Genomic DNA, 22,044 nt, shown 5'->3' on the forward strand with positions numbered 1-22,044 from the left:
AGACCCCCCAAGGACAACTTCCTTCACCCCAAGCATGGAGTGCAACTGAAGATAGCGCGGAGATGCCAAAGGTTTAGTAAAGATGTCTGCAACCTACTCCTCTGTAGGAATGTACTCCAAGATGAGAGAACCATCCTGAATCAACTGCCTGATGAAGTGCATGTGAATTTCAATGTGCTTTGTCTGCTGATGCTCCACTGGGTTGTGAGAAATGTGAATGGCACTCTGATTGTCACACCAAAGAATAGTGGGACAATCTGGAGGAAACCCAAACTCTGTCATCAACTGCCGAAGCCATAAAACCTCCTAACTGGCTAACACTGTTGCATGGTACTCAGCCTCTGTAGATGATAATGCAATAGCAGACTGCTTCTTGCAAGACCATGTGATAGGACTAGAACCAAGGCAAAAAACAAAGCCAGAAGTAGAATTCTGATCATTGACATCACCAGCCCAATCGGAGTCAGTGAAGCCAATGATGTGAGGGGATCCTGAAGTGTAGTGAATGCCATAATGAGTGGTGCCCTGAATGTACCTCAAAATACATTTGGCTGCTTGCCAATGGATCTCATGAGGATCATGGGAGAACCGAGAGACAAGGCCAACCGCAAAGGAAAGATCAAGACGAGAATGTGTCAGGTACAACAAACTGCCAACCAACTGCCTGTATAAAGTGGGGTCTACTGAAGGAGTAGAGCAAGTGGAAGACAAAATAACACCTGACTGAAATGGAGTGGGGGCAGACTTGCAATCAAGCATGCCAAACCGCTGAAGCATATCAAGAGCATACTTCTCCTGAAATATGGAAATCCCATCCGAAGACTGAATAACCTGTAGACCTAGAAAGAAGTGCAAGAGACCAAGATCTGTCATCTCAAACTACTCCATCAAAGCTCTCTAAACACGCTAAATCATGGAGGATGAGCTACCTGTAAGGATGAGATCATCTACATATAGCACAAGAATCAAAAGATCACCCTCCTGACGCTGAATATACACTGTGTGATCGGAATGACAGCGCGTGAAGTGAGAGGAAAGCAAGAAAGAGTCCATCTTCTCATATCAAGCCTGAGGGGCTTGTTTGAGACCATACAATGAACATCGAAGTCTGCAAACCAAAGAAGTGTCCTGCACAAATCCCTGAGGCTGCTCCATATAGATCTCCTCATGTAGGTCTCCATGCAAGAAGGCACTCTTCACATCCATCTGAAACACTGTCCATCCCTGTGAAGCTGCAAGTGAAAGTACCAGGCATATAGAATTCATCTTGGCGACAGGAGCAAAGGTCTCAAAGTAGTCAATACCCTCTACCTGAGAAAACCCCTTCACAACAAGACGTGCCTTATACTTACCAATAGAACCATCTGCAGCATACTTGGTACGATACACCCACTTGCACCGAACCAACTTTCTTCCCTTAGGAAGAGGACAAAGATCCCAAGTATGATTCTTCATCAAAGAAGAATACTCCTCATCCATGGCCCTATCCCACTCAAGGTGTCTTGTCGCCTCTAAAAACTTTTGAGGATCATTTGAAATAGCATGACTCAAAAGACTAGAACTAGATGTCTGAGCATGAGTGTGACGAGTATCTGAAGGATCACCTGCCAAAGAACCAACTGCATCAACAGTGACACGGGCCCACCTTGGCAAAGACGGAGCAACTGGTGGTGGTGGAGATGGTGGATCATCATCTACATCATCCTCAAGAGATAAGTAATCCTCAAGAGATGAAGAGGAAGGAGTAGGCAATGAGGGAGAAGCTGGTGATGGAGAATCCATCTGAGGATAGTGCTCATCAAACTGGACATCCCGCCGAAACAAGACCTCTCTGGAATCAAGATCAAACAACCTGTATGCCTTAACATCCTCATAGTAGCCAACAAATATGAGTGGTTGGCTCTTCCTCTCCATGGCTTTCCGCTGAGCATCAGGAATAAATGCCCAAGCCTCACTACCAAAAACTCAGAATGTAGAAACATCAGGCTTGACATGGGTCCAAGCCTCCTCAGGAGTCATATGTCGCAATGCCTTATGAGGCATCTGATTCTGAATATAATTGGCACAATTGACTGCCTCAGCCCAAAATGAAGAACTCATAGCTCGAGACTGTATCATACAATTTGCCATCTCCCATAAGGTTTTGTTCTTTCTCTCAGCAACACCATTCTGCTGAGGGGTGTAAGGAACTGTAAACTAATGTTGTAAACCATGCTCAGCGCAAAAATCTCTAAAATCCTGATTAACATACTCCCCCCCATTATCTGTGCGTATCCTCCTAATAGAAAGTCCAGATTTCTTCTCCACAAATGTCTTAAAAATCATGAATGAGTCAAAGACATCAAACTTGTACTTAAGAAATTACACCCATGTATGTCTGGAGAAGTCATCAATAAAAGTGAGCACATAACGGGCCCCTGAAAAGGAAGGAGTCGGAAAGGACATAAGATCACTGTGTACCAACTCTAGGGCTGCCCTAGCACAAGAGGCTCGACCCTTAGGAAAAGGATCTCGATGATGTTTGCCAAGGACACAACCACGACATACACCATCAGTACAAGAAATCTGTGGAAGCCCAATCACAAGTGCCTGTGTCCTCATCTGTTGTAGATATCTGTAATTGACATGGCCAAAATGCTCATGCCAAAGCCTGCTCACTGAATCTGCAAGTGCTATAAGAGAGGAACCAACAGTGTCTGAACTCTCAAAGCCATCAAATCTATATAAGTGAGATGCAGAATTCACACTCCTAGTAGCCACAACCAAGTCAGAATCATGAAGATCTCGAATAACCACATCATGAGGTGAGAACTCAACTGTCTTACCAGAGCCAGAGTGGCAAATCTGATAAACGGATAGAAGGTTTGTCGAAATGTCAGGAACCAAAAGCACATCTTGTAGACAACCACCATCCAATGAAACAGTACCGGAACCCTGAATAGAAAGTTGTGCTGAGTCACCAACTGCAATATGTCTAGTGCCTATAGGGGCAAGAGCGGTGACCAAATCCTCTGTGTGTGTCATATGATGAGAGGCACCAAAATCTAGAATCCAAGTGGATGTTGAGGACAATGCTCGTGCAAAAAGAGCATGACCTTTCCCTATGGGCTGTGAAGGAGGCTGAGGTGCACTAATATTATGTTTTTGCATTGCTTCCTCCAAAGCCTCTAAACATTTCCAACACCTGGAAACGGGATGTCCTTCCTTGCCACAAAAACTACAAGGATCACCAGAGTTCTTCTTAGTCTTGGAGGAAGGCGCACCAGACTTTGAAGATTTGCCCTATTTAGAATTGGACTGTGGTTTTGAATCAGACTTAGATGGTGGCTTGGAGGGATTCTCACTAGCCTTTGAATCTTTCTTAGGCTTTGGTTTCTGCTTCTGTTTTCCTTTGGAGGACTGGGCTACCAATGCTTTGTTCTATGAACCTGAAAGTGAATCCAACTGCTTAAGCTTAGCTTGCTCACGAGTCAGACAATCACAAAAGACCTCAAAAGAAGGCATGACATGTCAAGCACCCAAGGCATCCATGGTGGAATAGAAGGTCGAAGAGAAGATCTGAAATGGACCCCAAAGCTTGGAGAGGATCAGGAAAATGCACTTTGTATCAGTCTTAGCCTTACCACAACCCTGGAAGATAGATCTTTGTTGTTTGAACTTCATCAAAAAGTCCTCAATAGAGGGAAATGAATCAGGTACCAAGGAAGTTAACTCTGTCTCAAGCTGCAAAGCTCTGAACTCGTTGATAGTACCAAAAAGTCCATCAAACTTGGTCCAAATGGCTCGAGGAGTGAGACAACCCTCAAGATGAAACAGGAGACTGTCGGAAATGTGTAAAGCCATCAATCCCATAGCCTGATCCATATTGTTCCTATGTTGCATAACCTCAAAGGCACGTGTCAACTGAGGCTAAACCTCATCTAAACAGGACCATAACCCTCGATACTAGAGAAGAGTCATCATGCGACCCTTCCAAGTGTGGTAATTATGCAGTGTGAGAGGTTCAATAGGTCTGTCGGCCATCCTATGAACTGTGCCTCAACTGCTCTGAATTTTTTAATTATTATTAAGTGGTCTTTCAGAACTAGACAAAAGATGCAGAAGGGGTTTGTTTGTTTTGTTTTGGTGTTTGTATATTCTAGTTTTCTAATGTAAATAACAGAAAGCAAGAAAAAAAAAATACCCCCCCCACAATGCAAAAAACTAATCCCCAGTACGAACTGAAAGCCGAAAAATGATAGAAAGTAGTAACTAGTTGAGACAAAATTTTGAGCACCTAAAGAATTTACTAATGAAACAAACTATAGATCTGGAAAGAGCACAAAACCACCTTTCCAACACCTATTCTCTTTCAAAAAACGGAGCAAAAACGAACAAGTTATGCCCCTCGGAGTGCAAAAAGGCTCATCAGACTTTGACTGCAAAAAAATGCAATCAAACTAAAAAAATCTGAAAAAATTCCTACACCAGTAGAACGAGCTCGGAGCCAACTTTCCAACGTCTATTCGTTTTTGAAAAATAGAGATCGGACGCCCAATTTATACCCAATTTTGTAAAGCAGCTCCAAAAGGTCCAGTTTGGCCCTTCTAGCCCTTAGGGGCTTAAAAAAAAGTGGCCCCTGGTCTGTTGGGTGACCAAGGGCTGGTGCAAGAGCTGGTGACACGGGGGTGACGCCGCTGGTGGGCGTGGAGGGCAGGAGTCACGCGGGCGGCGCAGTGAGCGGCACTCTCGCCGGTGGCGCGACGGTGGCTGCCTGGCCGCGACCGGTTGTTACCGCCGGCGGTGGTGGCGGGGCAGTGGCCGCCAGGCTGCACACCGATGGCGCGGCGGTTGAAACGAGCGGCACCTGATTTTTTTCAAAACTTCGTTGTTTTTCTTAATTTTTTTATTTTTATTTTTTTATTTTTCTCGCCTCGAACTATGTGCCTTAGGTCGTACAGCCTTGGGGCAAAAATTTTTTGCCTTCTGGAGCAACTGTGTCTGAATCAGACATATATTGTATGAAAATAGGGGTTTTGGGGCAGTGCAAGCTCAACAATGAGGTCCGTTTGGGCTCAAAGTGCACCAAAAAAAAGTACCCCCTATTCCAAAATAAAAAATAGAAGACAAACACAGATCTGATGCAACTAAAACCTAGATCTCAAAATATTTCAAAAGACTGAACAAGTTGTAGCAGATCTGGCTCTGATACCATGTAGGATTTGAGAAATACAAATCCACAGAACCCAAAGAAACCTGTCACAGAGAAAGAGAGAGAACGAAACAAGGGTTTTGGCTCTGACAAAGTGAAAAGATTTATTATCAGAGAAAAAATGAATCAAGAAGTAGAAATAATACAAGAGATCAATCCTTATAAAGGAGATCAACACTGAAAGGAAAACCTAACCCTAAGGTGAGTGCATTTAATAATTAAATATTAATTATTAAATGACTAATATATGCATAAAGTGAAATCTTAAGAGGAGAGTAAAGTTAATTAATTACTTTACTCTAACACAATCTGTCTCAAGGATTGATAGTTATTTGATATGTGTTTTGTTAAAGCTTTGAGCTTACCGGAAGGGCTTGCTTCATCTGCTATCTGACAGTCAGCCATTATTCTATGTAATATAGAAACTGATTTATCAATTAACCCTTTGTCTATAGTTCCTTTCTTTATCAATTTTTGAGTGGCTATCATCATTAGTTCTGTTGGACTTGACTCAAAAACTAATTTCTTCTCGACCTAAGAAGTGTCAATTGCCAATACTCTTGTTGGTGAATCTGTTTTGTCTGCCGATATGGACTCAATTGATTTGACCTTGTCCATTTCAACCTCTTTTGCACCGATGGCTTCGCCACTTGGTGTAGTGTTGGTTACTGTCGGTGGAGTATTATCCACAGTGTTTCCAGTGTCATGTACAATCTCTTGCTCAAAATTGGTTTGTGCCAGTATAAATTGTACACTCTCTGTGACTGTCGGTTGTGGATGTGTGCCTTTAGTTGCAGCCGGTTGTGATTGTGTCAAAATTGGAGTAGAACTACCTAAAATACCCTTTCCTTTTGATTTGTCAGGAATTGTAGGGGATGTTGCCTTTGAAAATTCTTCCTGAGATGTGAGAAAGTCTGGGTTTTTCTGAAAGAATTTTGTCCACCCCTTACTTCTCTCATTTACCACCTCACTCACTCTACCCATCATAAGACTTATCTACCAGTTTTTACTACTAAAAATTGTCCTATTAGCAGTATCTATACATCTTTTCATCTCTTCATTATTTATAGTGTCACATTGTTCCAAAAGTGCAACTTCCTTGATTTCCTTATCCCTCTTGATAGCATCAAGTCTCCTAGCTTCAAGTTTATTGTATCGAGATAAAGGTATCTCTTTCAAAATTTCGAGTAATACCTTCTTATAAATATCTATATACAATAAAATAGCTTCCTCTAACTCATTTTGCTCACTCTCTTCAAAAACTTCATAATATTTTGATAAATTCTTTAATATCCCATCTTTTGTCACTTCATCAATAATTTCAGCACAGGTCATTGATGTCTTACCAGATCTAGTATCATCACCCTTCTGGTTTTTGCTTGTTGTTGTCGGTGTGACTGGTTTCCTCTTCTGCATAGGCTTCCTTACCGATAGTGGAGGTGCAGTAAGTTGAGTTTCCTTTCTGACAAGTCTCCTCCTTGGTTCTTCCTTTTGTTGATCTACCGATGGTTTTACCACATTCTTCCTTTGCACCCTTCTGAAAGCCAGAGGCTCATTATCCTCAAGGTCAGAATCATAAGTGATTGGGGAAATGTGAACTTGTGGCTTCTTCACTTCTTCACTAGTAACCTCTGTCAGTTTGACTGCTTGTTTAGATTGGGAACCTAGCTGAGTATCTATTTTGTAAATCACATTCTGCACATATGCAGACATTTTATCAATTATCTTCTCTCTCCTTTTTCTATTAAAACATGTTTCCACTTCGAGAGCCTTTTCTCCTGATGTACCAAAGTGCTCTATCTTATCATCTAATGGGGCATCTAATATCATCTTTGCATAAAGCTCAAAAATACTATCATCTACCTCATATCCAAGCTCAGTGATCCAGATTTGCCTGGGTTCAATTGCTTCCATGAGTGTTTCATCGGTTTTCACCATGAAACATATGTCAGTGGAGTACTTCTCCACAATGTTCTTAGAGATTCTTTCCCTTTGCCTCATATTTTTTTGAAATGTCTTGAAGTAACCCCAGAGTTTCTCATCCTTATCGGTACCAAGACCGGTGATAGCCATTTTTATTTGCATACCTACCGGTATGTCATGAGCCCATTGCTTCTTTCCTAAACCAGGTAGCTCATTCAGGAACTAAAGCATTAAACATGCAATTAAGTTTCCATATCTAAATGTGCCTTTCTTGGTTCCTTTGATCTTTTTAAGGTTTAACATTAACTCACTCCTCATCCATTCACTGTTGGTAGTATGGATGACTTCATCATGTGTTGCATTGATTTTTTCACTGATGTAAACACTTGTCTTCTTGGAGGTATACATTGTTGATTTGGCACTATGGTTATATTGGTATGTTGTTGAACCGGCATATTGGTTCACCGGTATGGTTAGTGGCCTATGCACAGTCACCAGTATATGTTCACCAGCAGGTTATATGGTTCACCAATAGCGATGATATCTTGGAGATCACTTGGTTATGTCGAAGACATGGATTGGAAGTTTGGATTTTGTGTTTTTCTTATTGATCTAATCAGGTTGATAGATTTGTCTTAACTGACAAATAGGTCTAGGTTATGGACCAGTATTCCAGATTAGCACGACACGTCATGGAGATTATTTATTGATTGGTTAATATGGTAAATGTATTGAGCTGATATGTTATACCACATCAAGACTTATTTGTAATTGATTTAACTGTAATATCTTTAGTGAGCCGACCTATACATTTGGTCTTAGGTTTTGTATAAATTATTGTAAGATCTTATTGAAGATCAGGATAGAGGATCATAAGAGTGTGTTCAAAAATTGAAGAGCGAAAATAAGCAGATCCTTGTGCGAATCACGCAAACATTATTCGAAGGTTGAAGGAAGGTTATGAAGGTGTTTTGACACTCATGTTTAGAGATTAAACCGATACTAAATCCAACATTGTAGATGCTATTTTGAGCAGTACATTATCATTGGATTTAACCATCCAATTGTGTAGTTAGTGTGACTCCTATTTTGTGATTGAGCAATGAGCTCTAGGTGGTTGGCCTTTCTGCATGTGCAGACCCCATTTGTATACACATACTATTTGCAGTAGTATCATCTGATTGTGGGTAAGGTTTCCCACTGTGGTTTTTCCCTTACCGGCTTTCCATGTCAAAATCTCTGTGTTATGTGTTGTGGATTTTGTTTCTATTTCTATTTCATGAATTAAGTTAAACCTACTGCTATAACTGTTAAACTATTTTACTGACATTTAAGTTTGGTTTACCGGAACTAAGTTTAAGTTGGAATAATTTCTATTTAGTTTAGAATTAATTGACAACCGGTTCACAACTGATTCACCCCCCCCTCTCAGTTGTCCTTCCTGGGTCCTAACAATTGGTATCGAAGTTAAGTCTTCTTTTTGCAGAAGCCTAACAGCTTGAGGAGATCCTATGGCAACAAATATTTTTAGGAAGGATAGTCTAAAACTTGATGAAACTAACTATGGCATATGGAAGATCAGAATGGAAACATATCTGAACTGCATTGGAACAGATATATGGGATGTTACTAAGAATGGCTATGTTGCTCATATTCTGAATCGACCTTATCCACAAACCTTAGCTAAGGACTTGGAGAATGATTGCAAAGTAAGAGAAGACTTCTGAGCGCATTATCAGATCAACAAATCATGGGATTATCAGACGAATCTACTGCTAAAGCTATTTGGGATAAACTAGAAACATTGAATGAAGGAGATACCAATGTCAAGATTGCAAAATTGGAATGCTACCAGGTCAAGTATGTAAATTTAAAAATGGAAGAAGATGAAAGAATTTTTGCATTTATGGAAAGAGTTAATGAAATTGTTTTAGGAATACAATGTTGTGGAGGATCCTTAAGTGAAGATGAAATTGTGTCTAAAGTTTTTAGAGAATTACCACCGGCTTAAAAAATGAAAATGACTGTTATTAATGAAATGAGAACAATGCCTAATACTTTAGTTTCTAGAGATACTTTGGTTTGAAAACTTTCAGCATTTGAGCTTGAGGAATTTGGTCATGTTGCTACAGTCAAGACTGAATTAGCTTTCAAAGCATCATCATCATCATCTGACCAAACTGATTGGAAAGCACTTTATGCAAAAGAACTTGAAGATATGAGAAGAGAGAATGAATAACTTGAAGAACTTGAAGCACTATTTGCAAGGAATATGCCTAAAGGTCCAACAGGAAGTAAGTATGAAGGTAAAGCACCTTTCAAATGTTTTAATTGCAATAAAGTTGGTCATATGGCTTCTAGATGTCCTGATAGACATGCAAGACTAAGGGAGGAAGCAAAAAGATCATATAAGCCTAACCCTGAATATCAGAGATATAGATTTAAGAAAAATAGAGATAAGTCATGTTACTATGTAGATGAAGGTGTTATAGATGATTCAAATGAAGATCCAGTAGCTAGCAGATGGGCTTTTGTTGCAATAAAAGAAGATCAACTAGCACCTATTGTCAAACCGGTAGAGTAGGTACTGGCAGCAAAAATTGAAGAAAAGGATGAATGGATTATAGATAGTGGATGCTCGCATCATATGACTGGTGATAAAATCAAATTCTTATCTTTTTTAGGAAATTCATGGAGGTCTAGTGATAGGGAAATTGAGTGAGGAGTTACTCAATAAGCCTAAATTTGGTCTAGTTTGTCAAATGGACCCAAGGATATGCTTTTCTAATGTATTCAATTACTGTTTGGCAGCATCCAACTCCAAAACCCACACTTCTCCTCAAACAACCTCACTGTTGTGTGCTATGCAACATTGTTCTAGTTTGCTTCCTCAAGTTACTCAAATCCTCCACCATAGGTCCAAATTCCAAAATTATGTCTTAATTGTCACAATTTATTGGAATATGTCCATTGTGTGTCTTTCAACTTCTTTTCACAAGTTTGAAAGGTTCTTACACCCTTGGAAAGATCGGGTTCAACTTTTAGTGAAAACAAGGCTAAAAGGCTACTAGCCCATGGAGGCCTAATTGGGTGAATTTTTCTTGCATGGGGAAATTATGACCATCACCATCATGAAACCTACCTTGGGTGATGTCAACAAGGTCCAAGCTCAATATTTTTATGGTCTTGGCTCCTGAGAAGGTGGTTTAATCATTGTCCACGTTTTTAGGCAAGAAAAAAGGGTTTTAAGAGGGTTTTGCACATGAAACAAAGGAAGTCTCTACTAAATCCCACACCAAGCTTCTAAAATCTTGTATATATTCTACCACATCATTTAGAACACTTATTCAACACTTCCCTGCATGACATTATAACAAACACTTGCCATACAACAATAAAATGCATTGTCGCTACTAATTCACTATTTTTCTGCACTTTAAAGGGTTAGAACTCATGAAAAACTTCACAAAATCATGTAAAAACCTCCAAGAAACATTTTTAGAACTTTTAACAAGATCCCCGAGCATTTATATGGTCATCATTCAACTTTGGATTCACAAATACATTAAATTCCCCAAAAGTAGGTACTTGCTGCCATCCACTACTTCAACACACTCAGACATTAACAACTTCCAAACAAGAAAAGAATAGTCCAATTGCTTCAGTGGAGTTTTAGAAAACTTGACTAAGAGAAACATATCCAAAATTCATAAAGATCCAATGGTGCAATAAAAAGTTATCATCTCTGCATTGAGACCAATTTTGATTGTCATAAATCTGGAAAGTGTATGCTTGCTGCCAACTAGAGTTAACACACACTTGCAAGGTGAAAAGTAAATTGTTTGGAAATCCAAATGCATCCAAAACCCCTTTAATTATATTGCATACCTTTTCCTCAATTTTTCTTACTCAAATTGGTCTTGAGCACAAACATGTTTGGTTTTACTCACATTGCTAGCCAAATCCATCACCAATTTGCCTAGCATATGCTCAAAAACTCTTCTTTCTCACAGCCCTGGAAAAAATGTGAAATATTTACACTATAAAAGTGAAATAAAACTTTTCTATGTCCATCCATGGGAGCCTAAACCTGGATTTAGACAAGTTGATGCATTTTTGTGGCCCAAACCCTTGGCAGGGCAGCCAAAGAGCAAAAATGAAACTATTTTTGTACAACCAACTTCCAAACACAAAACCTAAAATATAATTTCATGAGGAGAATTGAATATACAATAAAATCACTTCCCAAAAGGTACAATATAGAAATGAGGAGTCCCGATATGGACTGCTATACAAATGGAGTCAAAATATGAGAGAAAAACATGAAATTACTGCCCTTTCAATTGATTTTTTGTTAGTAAGTACAAAATCCAACCCTATAAAAATAAGAGGGAGGAATATATATATTATTTTGAGGTATTTATCAATTCTTGTATGTACATAAGGCATTTTTGTCTTCTTTTTACAAAAAAGTGTCTAAAATGACAATTTTTACAAGCAAAATGACAACTTTTGTTGCTCCAAATGGCAATTTGAGCAACCTAACACAACCAACCTTCCAAAGTCACCTATAAATGATTAAAAATTATTCCTAAACATGTTTCAATTCTTTCCAAAGCATTCCTAAGCCTATAAGGCAATTTTCCACTTTTTAGCCCTTTTAGGCCTAGAAGCACAAAATTTACAATTCAAGCCCAAAGAAGCAAAAATTGATCTCTCAAGCACAAAATGAGATCAAACACTCATGAAATAACTAAACACAACCTATGACAACATTAAAAACCTATTACAAGACTTACAAACACTTAAGCATGAAAATACTAAAAATGGAGAGTAAAGCATGACTAGGTGCTCCTGCACCATCTAGTAAGGTTTGGAGATGATAAAGCTTGTTTAATCAAAGGAAGAGGCACTATATATTTGGATGGTAAGAATAATACTAAAAAAATTTATTATGTATAAGGTTTAAAGAATAATCTTTTGAGTGTTGGTCAGTTAGTTGGGAAAGGATTTCAGTTACAATTCAAGAATGGAAAATGCAAGATCATAAACAGAACTAGATTGGAGATTGCAACAGGTAATCAGACTAAAGGTAATATCTTTCATTTGACTACCAGTGATAAGACATGTTTGATTGCACACATTGATGAAAGTTGGTTGTGGCATAAAAGACTCTGTCATGTGAATTTTGATTGCATTGTAAAGATTAGTTCAACTAAGGCAGTAAGGGATTTACCTAAGATTGTGAAACCTCATAATCCGGTATGTAAGGAATGTCAAATGGGAAATCAAGTTAGAACAAAATTTAAGAGCATTACTAAGAAATCCAATAATATTCTTGATTTAATTCATACTGACTTGTGTGGTCTAGCAAGAACAAGAAGTCTACGAGGAGATAGAACTTTATGCTAATAATTGACGATTATTCTAGAATGTGTTGGGTTACTTTTCTCAGGGAGAAATCAGAAGCCTTTGGAAGATTCAAGATATTCAAGGAAATGGTAGAGAATGAAACTGAAAAGAAAAACAAATGTTTGAGATCAGATCAAGGAAGAGAATTTACATCTAGAGAATTTAATGCATTCTGTGAAGTGAATGGAATCAAAAGACAACTATCAGGACCCCGGACACCCCAGCATAATGGAGTTGTGGAAAGGAAGAACAAAACTATTTTGGATGTAGCAAGAACCATGTTAATGGAAGAAAATCTACCTCATGTGTACTAGAGAGAAGCAGTGAATATAGTCGTTTATACTTTTAACAGAGTTCACATCAAAAGTGAAACCGGTAAGACCCCTTATGAACTATGGTTTGGTCATATTCCTACTCTTAAGTACTTCAAAATATTTGGAAGCAAATGTTACATTAGAAGAGATGAGTATATTAGCAAATTTGATCCTAGAAGTGATGAAGGAATATTTTCTTGGTTATTCTTCTAGAAGTAAGGCATATAGATGTTATAATAAAAGGTTACAGAAAATCATTGAGAGTACTAATGTGAAGATAGATGAACATTTTAGAGGAGATTCGTGAACTATAGAACTGGTAGTTGAAATGATCGTAGATCAACCGACACAAATTGCACTGGTACAAAGTGAAGACCCAGTCACACCAGCATCATCAGAGAACTCAACTGTGACTGAAGAACAACATCCTGTGAATGTTAATTAGAACAAACCCAGGTATGTAAGACTGAATCATTCAGAGAATCAGATAATTGGAAACAAGAATCAAGGTGTTATGACTAGAGGAAGATTGGCAAATGAAGAGGTATGCTTAATTTCTCAAGTTGAACCAACATCTATTATTGAAGCATGTTAGGATGAACATTGGATAAAAGCAATGGAAGATGAATTAGAACAAATTAAAAAGAATAATACTTGGACATTGGTTCCCTGGCCTAAAGACAAAAATGTAATTGGAACTAAATGGGTATATAGAAATAAACTTAATGAAGATGGTGAAGTAATCAAGAACAAAGCAAGATTAGTTTCTAAAGGTTATTCACAAAAAGAATGAATTGTTTATAATGAAACCTTTGCACCGGTAGCCAGAATTGAGGCGGTTAGACTATTTATTGCATTTGCAGCTCATAAGAACTATAAAATTTATTAGATGGATGTAAAATGTGCATTTTTGAATGGAGATCTAGAAGAGGAAGTTTACATTGAACAACCTGATGGATTTTCTTTGATAGATAATAAGGATATGGTTTGCAGGTTAAGGAAAGATTTATATGGATTGAAGCAAGCTCCCAGAGCTTGGTATGCTAGATTAGATAAATATATTTTGAAGCTTGGTTACACAAAAGGTAATGCTGACAGCAATTTGTATTACAAAGTTACCAATGATGATATTTTGGTTATTTAAGACTTTGTAGATGATATCATTTTTTGAGGTGAAGATGGATTATGTAAGGACTTTGCTAACAAGATGTAGGATGAATTTGAAATGTCTATGATTGGAGAGATAAAAAAAAATTTAGGTTTGCAGATTTCACAAACAAATAAAGGTATATTCATATGTCAAACAATGTACTTGAAGGAACTTTTGAAGAAATTCGGTATGGAAAATTCCAAACTGGTAAGCACTCCTATGACTACAACTGATAAATTGACATTGAAGGATGATTCAACTCCTATTAATCTGACAAGGTACAAATATCTGATTGGAGAATTATTCTATTTAACACAAACAAGACCTGATATAATGAATGCAGTATGTATTGTTTCAAGATTTCAAAGCAATCCTAAAGAAAATCATGAATCAGTAGTTAAAAGGATTTTCCAGTACCTACAAGGCACAACAAATCTTGGTTTATGGTATCCTAAGGATAAAAATTTTGATTTATGTGCATACACCGATGCAAATTGGGCAGGAGATGTAGATGACAGAAAGAGTACCGCTGGCGGTGCATTCTTTCTTGGTAGAAGATTGATTTCATAGATAAGAAAGAAGCGGACTTGTACATCATTATCAACAGTAGAATCAGAATATGTTGCAGCAGCAACTAATTGTACTCAGGTATTATGGATCAAGCAAATGTTGAAGGATATAAAAGTAAAATGCAAAGAACCAATAATCATCTATTGTGATAATTCAGCAGCAATTGATATATCAAAGAATCCAGTATTTCACTCTAAGACAAATCATGTTTCTATTAAGTATAATTTTCTAAAAGAGAATATTGAAGCAAATGAAGTGAAATTGGTTTATGTGAATACTAAAGACCAAATTGCAAATATCTTTACAAAGCCTTTGCCTAAGGAAACATTTGAATATCTCAGAGAGCAACTTGGGGTAATTTCTCCACCGACAGAGACTTGAATGATGAAGATTGGCATCAAACCGATAGGGACTAACGGAAAAATATTTTTCCGACTTTGATGGAGGAGAGCTACTTCTCAGGGGGAGTAGTTGGTGAAATGTTATGTTTTGTTTCTTAACTGCTTTGGCATTTGATGTCAAAGGGGGAGAGATATCTATGGAAAAACATTATTCCTTGGAGGAGAGATATAAGCTTTGGAGAGATATACTTTTGGTTTTGGTTATGTAACAAACTTTGTATTGATCTATCTTTGGGAGATTGTTGGTTTATTGGTTTTTGACATTTTGTTTTTGGCACTTAGATGTTTTTCCATCTAGTGTTGCCATCAATGCCAAAGGGGGAGATTGTTGGTATTATGGATGACTTAGTCATGTGTTGCATTGCTTTTGTCATTGATGTCAACACTTATCTTCTTAGAGGTATACATTATTGATTTGGCACTATGGTTATATTGGTATGTTGTTGAACCGGCATATTGGTTCACCGGTATGGTTAGTGGCTTATGCACAGTCACTGGTATATGTTCACCAGCAGGTTATATGGTTCACCGGTAGCGTTGATATCTTGGAGATCACTTGGTTATGTTGAAGACATGGATTGGAAGTTTGGTTTTGGTGTTTTTCTTATTGATTTAATCGTGTTGACAGATTTGTCTTAATCGGCAAATAGGTCTAGGTTATGGACCCGTATTCCAGATCAGCACAACACATCATGGAGATTGTTTATTGATTGGTTAATATGGTAAATGTATTGAGCTAGCATGTTGTATCACATCAAGACTTATTTGTAATTGATTTAATTGTAATATCTTTAGTGAGCCAACCTATACATTTGGTCTTAGGTTTTGTATAAATGATTGTAAGATCTTATTGAAGATCAGGATAGAGGATCATATGAGTGTGTTCGAATATTGAAGAGTGAAAATAAGCAGATCCTTGTGTGAATCACACAGACATTATTTGAAGTTTGAAGGAAGGTTATGAAGGTGTTTTGACATGCATGTTTAGAGCTTAAACCGGTACTAAATCCAGCACTGCATATGCTATTTTGAGCAGTAGATTATCATTGGATTTAACCATCCAATTGTGTAGTTAGTGTGACTCCTATTTTGTGATTGAGCAGTGAGCTCTAGGCAATTGGCCTTTATGTATGTGTAGACCCCATTTGTATACACATACTATCTGGAGTAGTATCATCTGATTGTGGGTAAGGTTTCCCACTATGGTTTTTCCCTTACCGGGTTTCCATGTCAAAATCTTTGTGTTATGTGTTGTGGATTTTGTTTCTATTTTTGTTTCATGCATTAGTTAAACCGTTACTGCTATAATTGTTAAACTGTTTTACTAGCATTCAAGTCTAGTTTACCGGCACTAAGTTTAAGTTGGAATAATTTGCATTTGGTTTAGAATTAATTGACAACTAGTTCACAACTGATTCACCCCTCCCCCTCAGTTGTCCGTCTCGGGTCCTAAAATTCACATAAGTCATATTTCACATTATTTCTTAACATTTGATATATAGCATGAATGCATGAACTTGCAACAGAATTCAATCAGTTTGATTGAGTTACCTTATATCCTATGATCATGCTTGCAAATTTTATGTCTGAGTCGGTTATTGTGCTTATCCTTATTGATCTGTTATCCGATGTGGAACCAATGAGTTTTTGAACCTCTGTGTTGGAAATTTTCTTACCAGGTTCTTGTCCAACCCTGGGTAAGCTGGTGACAGCTTGAATAGCTTCCTTTGTGATCATGTAGGGTCTATCTAACCAAATGAATTCATTATGAACCCTTCTTAGGAAGTATTTGATAACTTCATCCTTGAATTCCGATAAATACAGAATATTGATTAACCCTATATCCTCAATTGCCTTAAATTCTGGTTTGATATTTCTGGTGTCTCCCAGTATCACTTATTGATACATGCTTTTTATGTCTTTAGTACATAGATCCTCAAGAGTGATGTATGCCCTCATATCTTCAACATACGTTACTCCTTCAGGAACCCTAGAAAACGCTCCCGCAGAGTCTTCCTTCTTTGAAATTTTGGGAACCTCCTTAAAGATTGGCCTTAACCTATCCTTAACTTCAACGATTGTCAGATTTACAATAAAATTAGGAGCAGAAGATCCAAATGCCATGTCAAAAAATATTTGAGTGAATATCGATGGATGATTTTAGTGCTTCAGATAATTGCTCGAAATCCTCTCTCAATTGTTTTGCTTTCTCTTAGTTCGCCTTTACTTCGCTCTGACTACTTGAATACTCAGCAAGTAAAAATGAATTCACTTGGCTTCTTTTATCAGCAAATAAAACCCTATTTTTTTGTCATTAATGTTTCACCAACAACCCTATGGATGTCGGTTTTACAGTTAAGTGTCGGGGTAACCTTTATCGATGATAAACATAGTTCTCCATATCTCTTTCCAGATCTCCTTAGATCTCTTTTGGGGTAATATGCAAAATTTAGCAGTGACTTTGCCAACCCCTAAGGCTTATGCCTCAGTTACCAGTGAAATTTCCTACCGGTGGAGGAATACTCTGTTCTACTAGTGGATTTGCTAGTATAGATCCATCTCCACTTTGTTATTCAGATTTTCTAACCCATCTCTTGGTATTATCTTGTTGTATTTCATCTACCTTCTGCTTCCCTTTCTCATTGTCTTTATCATTATTAGCCAGTTGAGTCTTGCTTCTACAATACTTAGCAATATGTCCTATTTTGTTGCATGCATAACATGTAACATTGTTCTTCTGAATTGCTTTGACATATATGATATTATTATTATTTATTGCCCTACAATGATTAGCAAAATGTCCAAACTTTCCACATGCATGACATTTAACATTCATTCTACAGTCTTCTGATTTATGACCATATTTCTTGCAGTTTGTGCATTGACTGGGAACAAAATTGTAGTTTTGATTTGCCTTATTTCTACATTGTTTATCTATATGCCCAAATTTATTGCAAACAAAACATCTACCATTGAATTTATAAGCATTAGATTGCCTTACTGGTTTCCTCTGTTCTGATGAGTTCTGCATATCGGTTGTTTGATCTTCATTAGCAATACCGGAGCTTTCACCTTGTACAAATCCAAGTCCTCTAGAATCATCAATCTGCCTTTGTCTTTTCAGTAAGTCATCCAATTGTGCAGCACTGATCCTAAACTTTTCTTTATATTTTCTTGCAGTAGTCAGATCATCTCTCAGAGTAGTTATTTGCCTTTGAAGTTCTTGTTCATTGTTCTAGGAGTGTGCCAAATCAGTTCTCAACAAATTATTCTCATGAGTCAATCTTCTACATTCATCAAATTTGTTCTTCAAAGATAAAATAAGACTATCTTCCTTCTTCTTTCTATCCTCAATATCTTTTGATAACCTCATGGTCAGATCTTGCATTTCATTCTTCATGAGCATATTTGCTTTACTTAGTTTCTGACATTGTTCCTTAAGGGCATTCTTCTCCTCATCATCTGGTTGTTGCAAAATTTCTTTCCTCTTAGCTTGAGCAGATGACAACCTTTCTTGCAGGATAAGAATGAATTCATTTGCAGAATTCAATTCTTCTTGCAATTTCAAGTGCTTCATCCTTTCAGCATCATAATCCTCAAGAGCCATCTCAAGTTGCCTTTCCATAGCCATATTCAAAGATTCTAGTTTCAGGATCTTTCTCAAGATGTTAAACTTCTTCCGAGGAACCAAGCTTTGATACCAATTGTTGGGATATGAGAATACTGAGAGGGGGGGTGAATCAGTGTTATGCTAGAATCAACAATATTTAACTTTCTAAACCATGCATGTATGTACCGGTAAACAAATAAGCATATAATAAGAGGAACATCCACTAAAATGAACATGATAACAAACATTAATTATATGTGGAAAACCTCAATGAGGAAAAAACACAGTGGGATTTATGACCCACAATATCAGTTCACTGGCCATATGAAAAGATATTACATAAACAAGGGCCTGCACTTGCAAGAAGGCATACTGCTCATAACTAAAGAGCCTCACTGACTACAAGCTTTCTACCAAATTAAATTACTGAAAATGAACTCAAGAATGCATCTGTTATGCCAGATAGAGTTCCGGTTCTGGTTCTTCTCTATACTGGTTCACAATCTTGAACTATTACCAGTATTACATCTCCTCCAAGAGTGCTTTCCTAGATATCTATAGATCATTGCATGATACAATGTTCACATACAAAAATGATCTCCATACATATATTTTTCATCTCATAGTTATTCTATATGTCTATCTATATCCCATCATAATACCATCATCACTCTCTCTAAATTGACCTAGCAGACTGACTTATATACCTATTACATATGATATGCCTTGTGTCGGCTTACAATGCATTTACAAAGAATATTCAATGTCGGCCTCGACAATAATTACAAAATGATTTACTAAAATAAATCTTTCTTGATGTCGGCTTCCTTGAAGTATTGATGTCGGTGCTGATGTAGTCCTGAATGCTTCCAATGTCGGTATCTGTCAGTATATTAGTGCCGGTTTGTGACTTCCATCAAGTCTTGTTGCCTTCTATCTGATCTTGTTGCCATCAATGACAACAAAATGAATCTAATGAGTGTCAATTGCCAACATGAATTTTTTTGTCGCAGGCACAGCATTCCCGTTAGAGCATAGTGCCTTTTTTGTTAGAATTCCAACAACAAATGCAAGGAAGCTCTTATGGGAATGGTGCACCTGCAACAAAAATTTTCATTGTAGGTACATCATTCCTGTCGAAACATAGTGTCCTTTTTTGTTGGAATTTTGACAACGAATACAAGGAAACTTTGACAAGAGTGTTGTGTCTGCGATGAAATATTTCATCATAGATACATCACTCTCATCAGGGCCTATGTTGGGCATGTCCATCAGAATTCTGATGAACATGCTATATTTAAAAAAAAAATTGCCATCACGGAATATAGAGCATTACAAATATGGAATATGATTTGATAAGCTTTCTCAAATATTGAACTACCCCTATATAACTCCTTACCTCAATGACTAACTAACTATGGTAAACTATATATTTAAACAATATATAAAATCAACAATCCCATATATTCTAACAATATACAAAGACAACCAAGAGGGACTATTTGGGTAATGAAGACCTTGATAAAGCATGGATATGAGGGTGAGGAAAATGACAGAAGTAAATGGCAAAGCCCTAATGAAGATAGGTAGCCATTATGCATTCCACTACAGTACAATGACTAGTTATAGGTTAGAGATGACGTACAAGTGTAGCATCATAAAATTGCGACCCTAGCAATTTTTTATTGCATTAGGGTACTCATGCATGCGAGCTCAAATCTTCTAGCCTGATCGGAGACCGGAGACTTCTCGTCTTATGGAAACAACTTCCTTAGCCTATGCATAACCTTGACTGCATTCAGCCCTAGATAAAGGGGTAGGACAGGGGCGTGGCTCCACTGTCCCCCCTTGGATAGGGGCGTGGTGCCCTTTTCCTCCCAGGATAGGGTTGTGGCACCCCTGTCCATACCTTATTTTGGGGTAGGACCTTCCTAGAGCATTCATTGTGGGTTGTGCAGTGAGCGAGAAAACTCTCCTAATGTTGGCTCATGACAAAATTCAAATCCACTAACATGTATTTAAGGGGTATTCATCCTATCATTTGCAGAAGGGGAAGTTTGAGAAGTTGGAGAGGTCAAAGTTGGAGAGATTCAAGTTGCACAAGTGATCAAGCATTCAAGGATTCAAGCATTCTTTTCTAGCATTGAGCATTCTCAAGTCTCTCTTCAAGGCTAGGTGTTGCATTCAAGTCAAGGATTCAACCATTGGAGAGGATATTGATTCCAACATATAATTCCACACAAACATTTCTATCAAAATTGCTACTACAAACTCCATTGAGGTGATTTACAATTCAGTCTTTCATTTACATCTACTTGCAAGTAGTTTCTTTCATTACTTGGTTAATTCCAAAACTGGAGCTTGACCTAAAGGCAAACCCCCAATCCGAAACAATTTTCCTCTCTTTTCTGTGTGTAGATTGCAGGTGCGAAGCTGTACTTTCGGATTTGGGCTTCATTTGCAGAGGTGGAAAAACCCTTTTTCATTTTGTGGATTTTTTGAAGGACCATGTACATTCTCGCCACGGTCCAGGCAACTTTTCCTCAAATTCACAGGGCAACTTCATCTCAACATTTTACTGCCAGATCCAGGTGCACAACTTCATCCCATATTCTGATCTCAAATTATAATCAATTCTGTATCACTTTTGCACTACATAATTCAATCAATTTCCTTTCTAAATCAAACAAGGAAGAGGGGATCGACTTAGCATTCCCAATTCATTTAGAATTCAATCTACCATCTTTTTGTGGAGAGATTGAATCTATTGAATTATCCTTCCCCCTTCCTAATGTAATGGTGAAAAGTACTTGAAGGACAATCAATAGAGAAACTCTCATCTCTCTTTGAGGGAAAGGGTAGTTTTCCTCTTGATCTATCACTCATCATTTTCCCACCATTACATTTTGGTGAACCCGATGTCTTGCATGCTTTCCTTTGAACAAAATTATATATTTTTCATTTGCAAGTTTCAACTTTCTACAAACTTAGTGGTTAAATCATTCAAAACCCTAGTTTTTAAATTTAAAATTGAGCTTGTGATTTGTAAAAATTGCTTGTGGTTATCTTAAATCTGAAAATTGTTTTGATTGTCAAATTCAATTTCCTCATTGTCTTGTTCAATTTGCAATTAAAATTTACAAAATTAAGAGGTTACTTGTTAAAACCCTAATTTTCAAAAATCATCTTGAACTTGTGCAAAAATTGGATTTCCATTTAATTTTCAGACTTCTGATTGTTCTCAGATTTGTCTTCAATCCTACAATTCAAATTTTCAGTTTCCCCCCTTTTTTTCCCAAAATTCAAATTTCAAAATTAAGTGGTTAGGTCATCAAACCCTAATTTTTAAAATTAATTGGATTTTGTGTGAATTTCAAACCAATTTAATTTACATTCAGATTTATAAATATTTTCCAAGGTGTCCCTATCCATTAGGTTTGACCCTTTTTCAAACTTGCAATTCAATTCCTCTT

This window comes from Cryptomeria japonica, chromosome 6 (assembly GCF_030272615.1).
Source record: "Cryptomeria japonica chromosome 6, Sugi_1.0, whole genome shotgun sequence".
Classification (NCBI taxonomy): Eukaryota; Viridiplantae; Streptophyta; class Pinopsida; order Cupressales; family Cupressaceae; genus Cryptomeria; species Cryptomeria japonica.